At 34.6% G+C, this 16,400-nt stretch overlaps 1 pseudogene; it reads right to left on the bottom strand.

Moving 5' to 3' along the window:
• Positions 1-1,282: 1,282 nt before the first annotated feature.
• On the bottom strand, positions 1,283-1,755 carry LOC116854824 (annotated as a pseudogene).
• Between the last annotated feature and the right edge of the window lie 14,645 nt (positions 1,756-16,400).

Genomic DNA, 16,400 nt, shown 5'->3' on the forward strand with positions numbered 1-16,400 from the left:
CTAGTTAGTGCTGATGAATTAAAAATTAGTCTGAATACCACTCTGAATAACAATATTTTATGTGTATGTAATTTTCATTTAATGATGTTAAAACAAAATTTATATTGTCCTAGAATATAGTAAACAATCAGCCATAACTGACAAATTCTTTTATTTCTTATCAAATAATTTCTCAGCATCTCATGAAGTCTTATATCACAGTATAAGATAGATTCTATTGAGAAAAACTCTATTGAGAAAAAAAAAATTCTCATTTCCTTTTGCTAAGTGCCTAGTGTTCTACCAACCTTGACAACAACTTTATGTATTTTCTTGGATTCTGACAGAATTGCAAGTGGAAAAATAAAAACTTCATGAAGGTAGTACTATGATTATGAATTCTTGGAGTGTGTGGGAAATAGACAGTATATTTAATATTTTAAGCATATTAAATATATATTAAGTATATAATTAAATATACAATAAATTAAATAAATATACACATACCATATATTAAATACACACAAATATATATATATATGATTTTTTTATATATCATATATATATGATTTTTTTTTCCCTCCAAGTGTACTTTTCTTTCAAAATGTAACCTTCCAAACATTCTAGAATTCTTTTTAAATCTTCATTTTTTACCTGATGTGGGCCAGAGGCTTTACTTTCTCTTCTATCATTTTCAACAACACAAATCATGTCCCCAGTGCTCCTTAAACCTCTGGGTTCAGTAAAGTTTTATTTTAATTTCTATAGATTGCTACTAACTTCTGATTTGTTTAGATATGCACTTTAAGGGATATTTGTCTTGTCTAGTATTTGCCTTATGCAAGTATTACTAGGTTTTTATCATAGAAGGGTTTCCAAACATGTAGATTAGTGTATTTTTGAAGTCAAAGTGTCATAGCATTATGATACCTTATTATTAAATGTGGAAATTTTCCATATCATTTTTAATTAAAAAATTTATCTTGTTTCTCTTATGCTTGTATTTCCTTTACTTATTTTAATATACATTGTGCTCTAAGTGTTGTGAAAAAGTAGCATTGGAATTTTTGTTGGATTGTTTTTAAAAGTTTTGATATATTGATCTGTTTATAACTTTGAGTATTGTCATCCATCAACATGGACAATCTCTCCCTAGTCAGATTGTTGTTAAAGTGATATTTGTAATTTCTCTATTAACGTCTCCTAAAATTTGGTGTTTTCTAAGAAGTTTGTGTTATTTTGATGGAAAATTTTTTCTATTGCTTATTGTTATTATTATTATTATTTTAGTTAATGTATTTTACTAACCCCTATACAATTCCCTGACTTCCGATTTGTTGAAGCAAGAGGTCAGACATTTACCACAATAATGTCTGTCAAAGTGGCTAGCACTAAAAACTCCAGCACCACATTTTGTAGGGCATGCCCCACAAAGGCGATTGATTGTGCTCTTCTTACCCACTTTAAAATATTCCAAAACAGTTAGCTTAATCTTCTTTCTCTTATGCTTATTCTTCTCAGAAATGGTGTTAGACTTATTCTTTCTTTTCTAACACCACCACAAAGTCTCAAAACAAGATGAAGAGTGGACTTTAAATATTGCAGTCATACAAAGTACATACATCTTCCCCTTGCTTGCAAAAACTCAGTCTCTGCTTATCAAGAGGAATTCCTTCCTTACCCTGGCTCTTGGTCTTTACATTTTTTTATAGTATCTGGAGGTTCAACCTCAAGAGTAATGATCTTCCCCATTAGGGTTTTCACAAAAATCTGCATCTTGGGGGTGGTTCCACCACAGACAGTAGATCGGAAAGTGATTCTATTGTATTTTTTAATTAGTTATTACAATTTTATAAACTCAATAATCTTTTTTTTTTGCTTATTTTCTATCTATGAAATAAATTTTAAAATACTTTTTGATTTACTATTTAGGCAGTTATATTTTCTGCAAATTATATTTTCATTTCTTTCTTGCCAATAATCAAGATCCTCATTTCCCTTTCCTTGTCTTATAGAATTAGCTATCTTCCAGTATAATGTGAAATGACTAAGGTATAGCAGTTTTTGTTCCCACTAAGCTGAACTGAAATGTTTCTAAAGTTTGATCACTGTGGAGGACCTTAGCTCTACATTTTTAAGATCCCCTTTACTAAACTAAGTTCCCTTCTATTCTTAGTTTTTAATGATGTATGCATTTGGGGGTGCCAGATGACTCAGTCATCTAAGCATTCACTCTTGGTTTTGGGTCAGGTCATGATCTTGCAGTCATAAGATCTAACCCCTAGTGGGGCTCTGTGCTCAGTGCAGACTCTGCTTCAAATGCTCTCTCCCTTTCCTTCTACCTCCAGCTCCTGTGTGCTCTATCACAAATAAATTAATAAAATCTCTAAAATAATAATAATAATAAAATGTAAGTATTCAAAATCACTTATACACTTAGACTTTAGTTATTTTTACCTTGATTTTTATGCTTATATGTTTTATATTTATTCAATTAATGTGGTATTTATTAATAAATGTTCTCATGCTTATCTATCATTATCTCCTTAGAAAAAATACTGCTAGATTTGATATGTGTGGATTTTTAGAAACCTAATAAATAACACCCCTTTCCTTCATCTTAACCATTAGAAAAAATAATTTTGTTTGATCGATTAAGAAGGGAAATTAAAGAAATTCAAGTTACTACTTATATTACCAACAAAGACTGTAATAGATACTGTGGCTTATTTTTCTTATCCATGTAGACTTGCTAATTCTTCTATTCAAAGTTAGATAGATTTCCTCTTGGGATCATACACACTGCTGGAAAATCCCAAGTCTTTCCATTAAGATTCTGCTGTGATAGGTAATCTCTGAAGTCTCCCTGTTTTCTTTCTTTTTTTTTTTCTTTAATTAGATTTCTAATTTGTCTTTCTATGTCTATTATTGTTACATTTATTTATTTATTTACATAGATATATAAACATATCTTTATGAGAAAGGAAATCTCTAGTTTATTTGTAATATAGCTTTGTTTTATCTAGTAGGTTTTATTATATATTAATTCATTGAATTAATTCAGTTCTGTTTCAAAAGTATTCTGTTTCTATTGTAAACTTTTTTTTTCTATTTTTCTGTTCAAAAAAGACTATTTATTTTTTACTCTATTTGTGTGTAGATCAGATTAGTATGTCCTGGTAGTTAGTTTTAAAATTTTTTACTTGTTATTGGGATGAGTATTTGTAGTTACAGAGTTTGTTCACTCATTCAATAAATATTTATCCATCACCCACTCTGTGCAAGATACTTTTCTAAGAACTAAGACAATGTCAGTGAATCAAAAAGCTACAAACCCCTAATTTAATGGATTGCATATTCTAGGAAGAAATTTCAGAGAGGAAAGCAAGATAAAGAAGCAAAATATATTGTATGATAAAATCAAAGAGAAAAAAACAGTAGGATAAGGAAAAGGAATAGGAATATCAAGAACTGTAATGGGTTCAAATGTTTATCCCATTTACAAACCAATGCATTAGCTCACCACATTATTATAGATGTTGATTGAAGAGATGAGAATCTTGGGTCAGAGGTAAATGACATTATTACTGATAGCATAGCGAAAATCATGAACATTAGCATACTTGCCTCAGGTCTGATTGAACCTGAGTCCCACATGGGCAACCCTGATTGGCCAAGAAAGATGCCTGTACAGTTTGTTACATTACAGAAGAGAAACCCTGAGCATAAAGAACCTGAATCTTTTATAACAGAGAGTAAGGATACCTGTCATTTGTTCTAAAAGAGACACTGTATTTTCCAAGATTGTTCATCATGCAAACATACCAGAAAGATAAGGGGAAAAAAAAAAAGCCAAGACAAAACAGAACAGTTTGTGCCTTTGCTTACACGACCCACAGAAATGTAAGAGACTTCAGTGTCTCCCTGTAATATTCACCTATTGCTTTTACAACATCTTGGCTTTGGTTGAATCTCCTCATGTGTAAACTGCTGTTGGGCATTCTGAATAATGTGACTAACAGTGCCTGAGATCAAATCTGTTCTGTATGTCTCACAGAGAACTTAATTAAGGCTGTCCTCTACAGGACTCCAAGCAGCAGAATTTGTCAAAGAACAGTTCACCAAGGAACCATGTTTAAGCTCATTTCAGAGAAATCATCTTAGTCATGTGAGGCCTATATGATCTACTAGTAATGCTTTGTTTTTGTTTTTGTTTTAATATTTTCAAGTCTTTCATCACTACTTGTAAGGTTCATGTCACCATTTTAGAAGGGAAGTAAATTAATTCCTAGGGTTGAATCCAGAGCAGAAGCATAGTTCAAGAGGCCCATAGTAAGAGAGCATTGGTTACAACTATTGGGGCCTCACATCTTGTTGTAGTTCGATCTGCTAAGAGGCACAAGTCGACAATTCCTCTAACATAACCTCACAAGTGTTAGGTCCTGGGGTTTCCAGTTCAGTTGAATAATTGAGTTCAGTTCTTGTTTTTGGAGGGTTCATTATTCCAACCTCCATAACTTGCCCAAACCAAAAATCAAATGGTATTCATTCAGCCCATGGAAAGGCAGAGAAACAACCAAGAAGATGGGAGTGGGAAAAAGATCCTGGGGTACTGACAGGCATTTTGTGGCAGACATACAGGATCCAGGGCCATCAGATTTGTTTCTGACAGACACTTCAAAAGTTAAGGAAAAGAGTAATCAGATAGTGATAGGGTTTTTGTTTTGTTTTTCACTGCCAGAAAAATTGAGCATTATAAATTTGCCCAAGTAATCCCAAGGAACTTTAGTGCACAGACTTCTGAATTGTGTCAGGAACTATCCTCTACCTCTACTGGTAGAAGTTTGATAACAATGCAGTCAGGACTGAGGCAGCTGAGGCTTCTAACTTGCCAACTAACAGGACACTGTCTACAGAGTGAGACCTTGGGACATCAGAGATACTCATGCTAAATTCTGACTGACCCACTGGGGTAAAAATTCCAGAAAGAATTTGTCTCACTAACATTTCTCTACATGAAACTCTTCATTATCATGATAATACTCCCTGGTACTCATGGTAGAGTAACTCATTAATTTCTACTATGTCCTCAGATGTAGAAGCAACAATAGTATATTGATCTGTCCTAAAGGATCTCCCATAAAAGGTAATGTTAGTGTCCCCTCCCCACTGTGAAGTTTGCCAAACCCCACCCAACATGACCACTTTATTTATGAACCAGTTGAACAAGCACTTAAGATATCTGGGGAGAAAGTATGACTCCCATCCACAAAACATATTAATTGTCTATATGATTACTAAAATCCTCTGATTCAGTGGATGCCCTTTGGTGGGCATTCAAGTTTCCTTAAAATCTGTGCCTATTGTGAGAGATTCACCCACGTATCTTTTTTTTAATCCACACTTTTTCTCACATTCAAATGTGCTATAGGTTGGCTTCAGTCCAAAAAAAAAAAATTATTACGCATTATGCTGCAAGGAACAGCAAATTTTCTTCACCTTAGAAGGATGGTCTTCGCATGCTGCAGACCACTGAACCCCCAGAAACTTCATTTAGGTAGCAAGACCCTAAAGTTTTGTGCTTTTCTCCTACCATCTATATCAAGGGTTGGATAACTTTTTATGCAAAGGACAATATAATAAATGTTTAAAATCTGTGATAGATATGTTGTCTGTCACAAGTACTCTGCTGCTCTAGTAGAAAAATAACCAAAGACAATATGTAAACAGATGATCATAGCTTTGTTCCAATAAAACTTAATTTCTAAGATTGAGTTTGTCAATCTCTCCTCCAGTTGGAATATGTCATACTAAGATATTAAAGTACTTCCTACTCATTAGATCCAATCAAAATGATATAATCAGTAATAAACAGTGGAACATGAAAAAAAATAAAAGGAAAAAATCCAAAATATTTATAGACAATACTATGACAAGGAACAGAATTGACATCACCCAACTACGTAAGGAAAAATGGCTTCTCATAAATTTTATATATTGAGATAGGGAAGTCAGTATTAGCCAAACCAACAGCTGCATACCAAGTACCAGGGGTGATGATTTGCCCAATGAAGATATTAAATCAAAATAGCAGTTGCAACTCAAGTTAAAACCAAAGTAAGCTAGAAATAATACAGTTATTATTCAAGTACCCCCTGACTTGGTGTAGACTAAACAGGTGACATACATTGAATTTAGTACTTGTTACTATGAATGAGTTTTAAAGTACATTTATCATGGCCTTCATACCTACAGTTTCACCAAGGGCATTACAGTGCTTCTGTTTAATTATCTTGGTAGGGAGGGGACATTAGGAGGCGTCTCATTATGATAGAAGATGACTGTGACAGAGCTGAGGAGAATGAACATGCCCCTTGTTGACATGTGCCCCGGGGTTGGGGGGGAATGTTTTACAGGTTTTCAAGTATAGAGAAGCAAAGTTGCTGAAAAGAAACACCACAGCATGACACTCCCACTAGCAAGGAAGGCTCTTTAATCCAGGATCCAAAATCCTCAGTTTCATCTGGGTCCAAAATTTCCATTCCAAGTTTCAGGGTCTCTTATTTTTCCTAACCTACACCCCATTTGTCCCATGAGAAACTTGTTGAGATTGTGAATCCAGCTGTTGTTGTATTTCTGCTGCATATGATTATTTTTTTTTTAAGATTTTGTTTATTTATTTGAGAAAGACAGAGAGTAAGAGTGAGTGAGAGAGCATGACAGGGGGAAAAGGAAGAGGGAGAGGGTGAAATAGACTCACCGATGAGCAGGAAGCCTGACACGGGACTCGATCCTGGGACCCTGGGATCATGACCTGAGCCAGAAACAGACACTTAACTGACTGAACCACCCAGGTGTGACCAAAATTAAATTTTGCATTTCTTTTAAACAATATTGGTTCTGATGATACAAAAGATAACGGATCATTTTATAGCTGTCATGGAAGTTCTTTAGTTTTCAGACTGAATTTAAATTGAGAGTTAAAGACTTGAACTGGTCATTTTCTTTCTATAAGCAGCACATCCAAAGAACGCATGTAACACCACAGTCAGACAGTGGTCCATAATTACCCTGGAAACAGTCAAGTGGAGCCGCCTCTTGGTCTCTCAAGGTACCTATTTCTGTTAGAATTTTATCATGATCAACCACATGTGATGACTTGATATATAAAAAGCCACAGCAGACTGTGCACACTAGCTTCCCAGTGACCATTTACAAGGAGTTCAGCACTACATTAATACCCAATCTAGTCCCATCCAGGAGAAGCTGTCTGCCAGAATCACTCCCAGTATCAACTTTGTATCAGTCAGCTCCAATTGGGAGTCAGAAAAAGCTCTTATTTTGAGAAAGGAAATTTTAATAGAAAGAGTGTACAATTAGGCAAAGTGGTTGACTAGTTAAAGAGGTAAAGAAATACTCGAGGAGATCTAAAATTAGTGAAGGCAGACACAAAGCTACTATCTATAGACTAAGGGGGAGTGATGACAAAGGAAGACGCCCACCCAAAGACAGATTCAAATCTCTTTGAAAAGGGTTAGACAGACTCAGAAGCCAAGAGCCCTACTCACGTAAAAGCAAATTGCCTGAGACTACGAGCTGGAGCTCTGCTGTTGGAGTCACTCAGTTGTCACAAGGTGTGGGTTGGGCACATCAGGTCTCTAGATGTAGTCACTAGGTTGGGTAGTTGATGGAGTGTGCTGCCACAGCCTTGCTGGGGAAACAGGGAAGGCAGGTAGTAAGAAGTAGTTGTTAGGGTAGGGAAGTAGCTGTCTCAGTGATGGTAGAAACTTGATCATAGAAATAGCACACTGATTGGGAGAGTGTGGCCTGAGGTAGTAGCAGGGATGCTCTTTACTTTGGGCCATAAGGGTAGGTAGACAAATGTCCCGTAAGATTGACTAAAACCTGCCATAAACGCATCCTCATGTTGGGAGATTCTGTGAGGTCCACTAATATTGTTTGAGAAATATAACTGAAAATGGAATCTCCTGATACCTGAGAAAACCGCTCTACAAAAGAAGAGAAATAAAACCAGTTTTATTATTGAAAGAGTATTAAACCATAATGTGATGTGCATCATAGACATTTCCTAAACAGATTGCAAAATATCTGCAATAGATACTATGAAATCTTATCCTTGTACATAGCCAAGCAACACATTTATACATTATTTTCAAAATAAACAATAACTAATCCTTGATTAAGAGGACTCTACCACACCATTTGTTACATGTAGCTCAACCTAAATCACCTCGTAATTGGAGTAGCCCCTTGTTCTGTTAAATGTTTTTAAAAGAAAAAAAGGGGGGGGGCACCTGGGTAGCTCAGATGTTAAGTGTCTGCCTTTTGCTCAGGTCATGATCCCAGGGTCCTGGGATCCAGCCCCACATCAGGGTCCCTGCTCAGCAAGAAGCCTGCTTCTCCCTCTCCCAATCCCCCCTGCTTGTGCTCCTTCTCTCACTGTGTCTCTCTCTGTCAAATAAACAAATACAAATCTTAAATATATATATAGTATCTTTATGACAGGAAAAATGGTAGGTTTAGAACTTGGAGCCAGGAAACTGGGAGATAGAGCTGATATCTTACATTTCAAGATATGGCTCCCAGGCCTTGACAGGTTCCCAAGTTCCTGGGATACTATTTCACTCATTAAATGGATTTATACTCAGTTCAAAGAGGCAAATAAAGAACATACAAGTTTTCTAAAATAAACACTTTAAAAAAGGGGAGGAAGATGGAAATCTTTTCCCTTATTTTTAACAAGAAGAATTTTTAATATGTATTTGTTCTTACAATATGAGTGTCAATGGGTCTTAGCAATCATGTTTAATAAAAGGAAAACTGGAAGCAGGACCAGAACTGGGAAAGGAAGTGAAATCCTATCTCTGTTTCCTTACAATGTCACTCTAGTGCTTTCTCTTGACAAGGTTGAGCATTTTTGCTAGCTGCGAAGAAGAGGTTTTTAGGAAGAGGATATTGCTCTAGACAAAGAAGTGTTGATTAGGAGCTGAAAGAAAGTAAGTTAATAACCTTGCTCACATCTTATACACACTTTACTTACTCTACTTTTTATTTCTAAAATAATTAATCCCAGATATTACATCATAAAAATATATAGATGTATAAATTATTACTTTTTACAGTGACAAAGTCCCCAAGTGGACCCCGTTATTGCACGGTACCATAATTTTTTCAATCTATTTATTGATGGGTAATAACTTGTATCCACAAGCACTGTTTAAAATTGCAAATCCTACTGCAATAAGATATACTTGCGTATGTGTGTTTTTGGATTTTTGCCAGAGTATTTTAGAATAGATTTCTTAAAATGAGATCTCAGTGTAAAAGGGGAAATGCATATGTAATTTGCCAAATTCCCTTCCATAAGGTTGTACCATTTTGCTTTCCCAACAAAAATGTAGGAGTTCTAGCTTCTCTGTAGCCTTGGCAACAAAGTATTTCTGCAAACTTTTGAATGTTTTCCAATCGTATAGATAAGATATGGTGTATAAGCAAAGCTGTAATTTGCATTTGTATTTAGTTATAGCATTTAATTCTCTCCTTTAGAGAGCTTATTGTTTTTACTCTTAGTAAGTAAAAGAAGTGAATGTAGAATTTTACTTTGGAATGCTGCCCTAAACTGGCTTCTTTTAATCTCCTAGACATATGTATCTTTATTTTAATATCGATTCAAGCATGTAAAGCATTTATTAATGAGTAAGATATATTTCAGAATATTCATTATTTCTGGAAACATGGTTATTAAATAAAGAATTAATATAAAAACAATTAATTAATAGATTTAAGGGGGTTGGCAAAGTAAGCTGAGAACTCTTTATAATAATAGGAAGAGAGGGACCGCTGGGTGGCTCAGTAGGTTAAAGCCTCTACCTTCAGCTCAGGTCATGATCCTGGGGTCCTGAGATCAAGCCCTGCATCAGGCTCTCTGCTCAGCAGGGAGCCTGCTTCCCCATCTCTCTCTCTGCCTGCCTCTCTGCCTACTTGTGATCTCTGTCTGTCAAATAAATAAATAAAATATTTTAAAAAATTATTTAAAAAATAGGAAGATACTAGAAAAGCCATGAGACACATAAACAACAACAACAACAACAACAAAAACTAATATCTGTGAATCTTGAAGAGAAAAAAATGTTAAGTTCAAATGAGAAGTCAGAGGAAGTAAAATAATATTGCTGATTAGATCTGTCTTAAGGTATGTTGCAATACTGATCCTGGAGAAAGTAGGAAAGAAACAGGATATAAATCCTTCAAAAAAGCATCTCCTTACAATAAGTTTTCATGGTTACATTTGTATTTAGAAATACAAATTAAGAACTATTTTTCATAAGGAAAAAACAAAATAAAACACATCAAAGCAAATCTCCATTTTAAGCATTTCAATCTTAATGCCACCCAATCACAACCAAACTTTTTGGACTACATTTTTTTTTTTTTTGCATGATTAATTTAACAGTCTGTTTCTTCTTCTCCATTTCCCCACAAAAGACTACTGCTTTTAAAACTTTTACTGGGGGTGCCTGGGTGGTTCAGTGGGTTAAAGTTTCTGCTTTGGGCTTAAGTAATGATCCCAGGACCCTGGGATTGAGCCCTGCATTGGGCTTTCTGTTCAGCAGGGATTCTGCTTCCCCCCTCCCCCGTGCTTCTCTGCCTACTTGTGATCTCTGTCAAATAAATAAATAAAATCTTTTAAAAAATAAATAAAAATAAAACTTTTACTAAGTTACATATACTCCATTTAATTTTTAGAAATAACTGGCTTTGACTACAGATATTCACTATATCATTATGATGGCAAGCTCATGGAAATCAAATCTAATTTATCTGAGCTTATATTTGTTCACTTAACTACCAAGCTAACCCGGGCAATAGCCAGACCTACTTTTGTTTGGAGAAAATATATAACATATATATGAGTGAAGCAGTGTGCATTAGGGCAGGTGATGGGTAAGAGAAGTGTTTATAAATTCCACAACAAAAGCAAAAGAAAATTTAGTGATATCTAATAGAGGCTGACATACTTCATTCAGGTGTTCTTTTCCCCAATCACTTTTTATGTGGGTATGACTCTCAGACAATATCTCTGAAAGTATTGTCTCTTTTCCAAATTCATTCCCCTCAGTCTGAGCAGAATAATTTAATTAATACACAAAGTATGAAAATAGTGTCCTTCATATTTATAAATAAATGAATTTTGTTTTTTAAATTAAATTTAATTTTTTTCAGTGTTCGAAAATCCATTGCTTATGCACCACACCTGTGCTCCATACAATACGTGCCCTCCATAATACCCACCACCAGGTTCACCCAAACACCTACCCGCCCTCCCCGCCAAAACCCTCAGTTTGTTTCTCAGAGTCCACGGTACTCATGTGCCTTGGGTCATCACCTTCTCAACCAAAATTTTAATTTGCATTTGACTTAAACACAATTGTTTTTACAATGAGTTTCAGAAACATCAACTTCATATATACAGAAAAGAAAATGTAACCTGATTTCTTCATGTGAAAAAGGTTGGGGTTTTTGTTTAAAACAAACAATATTGGGATGCATGGTTGGCTCAGTTGGTTAAGTGTTTGCCTTTGGCTCAGTTCATAATCTCAGGATCCTAGGATCTAGTTCCCCATCAAGCTCATTGGTCAGTGGGGACCCTGCTTCTTCCTCTGACTGCCTCACCCTTGCTTGTGCTCTCTCTCTCTCTCTGACAGATAAATAAAGAAAATCTCAAAAAAAAAAATATGAATTGTCTGTGTAATTTGATGGCTTTTTAAAAAAGCAGATGTAATCTTAGGCTTAAATTATACAAGAATAGAATATAGATCTTGGGAGGAGATAGCCACATTATATAGTTTGACAGTTAGAATTTACCTAGAGATGATATAGAAAAGCCCACATGAGGTCTCATTATAATTCTACGTGCAAAAAGTTCACTATCAATGTTAATTTGAGATGGTGAGGACATAAAAATAATTTTGCTTGTGACCTTCAAGGGCTCACTCTAAATCAGATTATCAATAAATATAGACAGGTCTCGGAGATTATACCAGATTTAAGAAGTTCTAAAAGTTTATAAACAGTGATGAAATGGACGAATTAGTAAGGATTTATACTTAAAACATGACAAATGGGAGATTTATTATTATCCCAAATGACATTAGAAAAAAATGGTATCTGCTCAACATAATATTTTCAAGTATTTAAAACAAGTTAGGATGAAGATTGACAATTTTAGTGATAGACTGTGTTTAAATGAGAGTGGATTGGCCCTCTTGCTAGCCAAGAGATGGATGGTCATTTGCTTGAGGTAGAGGATATAAGAATCTACAAGGCACAGTTCCTGCTCCCCAGTTTACATCAACTTATTTTTGTTACAATAATTTTAGTACCTTTTTCAGTAAGTTAATCAGATGACTTTGATCAGTTCTTCGTTTTTGTTTCTTCTTAAGAATCCTCCTTCCCCAACACACACACACACACACACACACACACGCACACACATACATGCACATGCACACACGCACAGAGCAATGAGTTTGTAATTGTTAGCTTTTTTGACACTTACCATATATTTTACCTGGATAGCATATATTTAGATTGAATTTCCATTGTAGAGTGCCTGATTTGTAAGTATTTTTATTTCCTCGTTTTCACCTTGTTCCTTTTAAGAGTATGTCAAGTTTCATATATATAGATTTTGCCCATGTTGAAACTCTACTGGCATGGCTAAACATACTGAATTCCTTTATCACTTTACAAATTCTGGTGTGTGTTTGTTTTTCCATTTGTAGTTTATCTGGGGAGATACAGATAACATTTATGATCTTTACTTGCTCATATGAGAATTGCTGCTGTTAAAATACCCTGAAAACAGCATTTCAAATTAAGCCAAAAATGATTTGCCCCATGCTGTTGTCATCTTGTGTGAGACTTAAACAAGAAACAACTGTGAAATAAAAGCAACTAGTAATGCCCAGAAAACTGAAGTGAAACATAAAGAAACTCAACCATGACTGGATAGTACATTTTCTTTCCCCATGCTTCTACTAAATGAAAAGAAGATGATAATGTGTGACATAAAGTTGCAAGAGATCACAAAACAACAGATTTTAATTCTAAATATAGAAAGAATTTATAAAATGGATCATTTCTCTAGTAGTTTAGTCTTCATATAATTGAACAATGATGTACTAATGGTGTATTTATTAAATGGTTAGCCATTGAATGTGATATTCTTTAAAATTAAGAGAAACGCCTTTTGAATAATTGAGTTTTTTTACAACATGAGTGTCAATATTAGAAGAGTCATTTCATAGTTTGCTTGTTTCTGTTAAAATTACTGTATACTTATTGCTGGACCAAGAACACTGGTTTATAGAGCAATATTTTTCCAAGTCTTTGACTGCTTTGGGGGGCATTTTCTTGACAAGTTTTGCTCTATTTCCCAGGTTTTAAAACTAGACCCTGGGGTCATACTAATGCAGTACCTGATGGAGCAGAAAGAAACTGAACATACTACTTCAAATCAACTACACTACGACTCAGGGTTCTTGTAGGTTACATGAAGCACAATGAAAATCGTTGATGCACATGAAATCATTAGTTCCATTTCCAACATTATCCTATTTAAAAGAATCAAACACAATTTGTAATTCAAATGGTACTATCAATGAAGGTGTCAGTTTGGAAGGGTGATTATTAGCCATTAAAAAGTGAAAAGATCTATTTACTCTCACATCTGATATCCTATGTGGGCATTTTGGAAAGTGCAATAGTATTTGAAGCCATGTTTCAACTCAGAATTCATGTATTAATAACCATGTGCTACAATAGCAATTCAGAATAGTTCTATAAAAAGCATCTACAGCTAAATTTATATTCAATATTCACTATGTGATTTTCTCTATGGAGTTCTTAGGAAATCTTATTCAAGTTGCTCTTTGTTTAATGGAGAGAGGCACACATCTATCTGTTTGTACTATTAGCTTATTATTAGGTGAACCATGAATTTTTAAGTTAGTGACCCCAATATCTAATAGTTTAGTATATAATAGACTAAAAATAAATGAACATTTTACAAGTTTTCTGTTTTTAAACATTTCTTAACATGTAATTGATTTCAAAATTAATTTAGGCTTTTTTTAACAATCAATAAAATGTATCATAGGAACTATGCTTTCAAAGCTTGTCAGGTGTTATTGCACTATTCTATTGAGTACATTTTTTATGCATACAGGTTATTGAATTTGAGATTTTTAAAAACTTTATTAAGTTAGTATTATAGGCTTAGATAGGAGACATACCAAAGAAAACTTGCCTGAGATCTAAATGTTAGTAATGACAAAGTCAGGATTCTAATACAGGCTTGTCTGTTTCTAAATGCTTTATTCTTTGCCCTATGAGGTAGTATTTATTATTTAAAGCTGGCTTTGGAATCTTTTATAACATTTAGTCAATTAAATCTAAATCAGTAGGGTAATATGTAAAACACATAATGGGAGGGTATTTGGTCTAACTGAAGCACAAGGGGATAAAGTTTTGGCAAAGTCTATTATGTTTACAAACACAATAATCGCTCATAATCTTTAGTACTAAAACTTTCCTCTTACTATGTTTTTGGTTTTCTTTTTATTCTGATACTATAAATATAGATTACCAGAGCTCTGTTTGCAAACACTGTTTACAAATTGAAATCATTATATTAATAATTTTAATATACCTATGTGCTAATGCCTGTGGTAACCTATATACTTCTTCCTAAGACAAATAAAAATGTTATTGCAGTTTCAAGGTTAGAAGCTTTCAGAGAAAAGTTTTCCATCTGTATTTTTTATGATCATATCAGTTGATCTACATCTGATATCTATAACAGATATGCCCTGTAGGGACCAGATTCAATAAAGAACGGATCAGAACATAAGAAATAAATGGAGGACATTGATAATCAATCAAGAAGTTCTTTCCTACTTAGTGTGGACAAGACCTCAAAATCCTTCTCAATAAATACTCCAGGCAGCCAGTACCAATCGATCAGAGTTAGCATGTGAATTGAAACCTGTTTACTACCCCTGTCTCACTTCCATTCTTTTTTTTTTTTTTCAAAAGATTTTATTTATTTATTTGACAGACAGAGATCACAAGTAGGTGGAGAGGTAGGCAGAGAGAGAGAGAGGAGGAAGCAGGCTCCCCATGGAGCAGAGAGCCCAATGTGGGGCTCAATCCCAGGACCCTGGGATCATGACCTGAGCCGAAGGCAGAGGCTTTAATCCACTGAGCCACCCAGGCGCCCCTCTCACTTCCATTCTTAACACAGTTGCCAAACTTGTCTTTCTAACATTCTATTCTCCTACTAAAATCCATTGTTGACTTGACATTGCCTTTAAAATGAAGGACAAACTCTTGAAATATAGCATAGAATGCTAACACAACTACTATCTCTTCAGCCTTGATGCCAGTCCTACTTCCCCAAATACACCTCAACACACACACACACATATACCCTCTCTCTCACTCTCTCACACACACAATGCGTTCCCAAAAGTTGGGTAGCAACTCCAAAAACACATAAACACATATACCACCACACATATCAAGAGACACACATCTGGGGGCGCCTGGGTGGCTCAGTGGGTTAAGCCGCTGCCTTCGGCTCAGGTCGTGATCTCGGAGTCCTGGGATCGAGCCCCGCATCGGGCTCTCTGCTCGGCAGGGAGCCTGCTTCCTCCTCTCTCTCTGCCTGCCTCTCTGCCTGCTTGTGATCTCTCTATCAAATAAATAAATAAAATCTTTAAAAAAAAAAAAAAAAAAAAAAGAGACACACATCTGCACTCAATTCAAATAATAATGATTTGTAAAACTCTTCCAAATCTTTCAAAAGTTATATATATTGCTGTCTCTATTTCACTCACGATCATCCTTCATATTTTTTGAATTGTATAATCTCTACTTAGCCTTTCCGACAAATCTCCTCCTTGATTACTTGGGTTGAGTTCTGTGTCCAAGATGATTTTTTTATATTACTTTTTAGAAAACCATTAGAATTCAGTATGTACTACTGTCATCATATTGATTGGATTGCATTTATTAATATTGGTTTAATTGTCTATATAAATTGAACATATGTAAGAGTACTGTAGGAAAATTGATTACTTATTTTCTGATGCATAGAATGTGTATGCCATATAATAAGCACTTAACAAATTATTTTACATTAATCAAACATATATTGTTTCATCGTTTTATAATTTATATACTAATACCTATTTATCATGTTATGTGTTATTGTTATAAATATTTTGTATGCACTAATTCTTTAACCCTCACAACAGCCTTTGACTTAAAGACTATATTCCAATTGTAGAGATGAGAAACTTGATGTCTTTATTCAATTTATCCCAAAGGAGACT

Source organism: Lontra canadensis, unplaced genomic scaffold, assembly GCF_010015895.1.
Source record: "Lontra canadensis isolate GAN:19392208 unplaced genomic scaffold, GSC_riverotter_1.0 scaffold95, whole genome shotgun sequence".
NCBI classification, from domain to species: Eukaryota; Metazoa; Chordata; class Mammalia; order Carnivora; family Mustelidae; genus Lontra; species Lontra canadensis.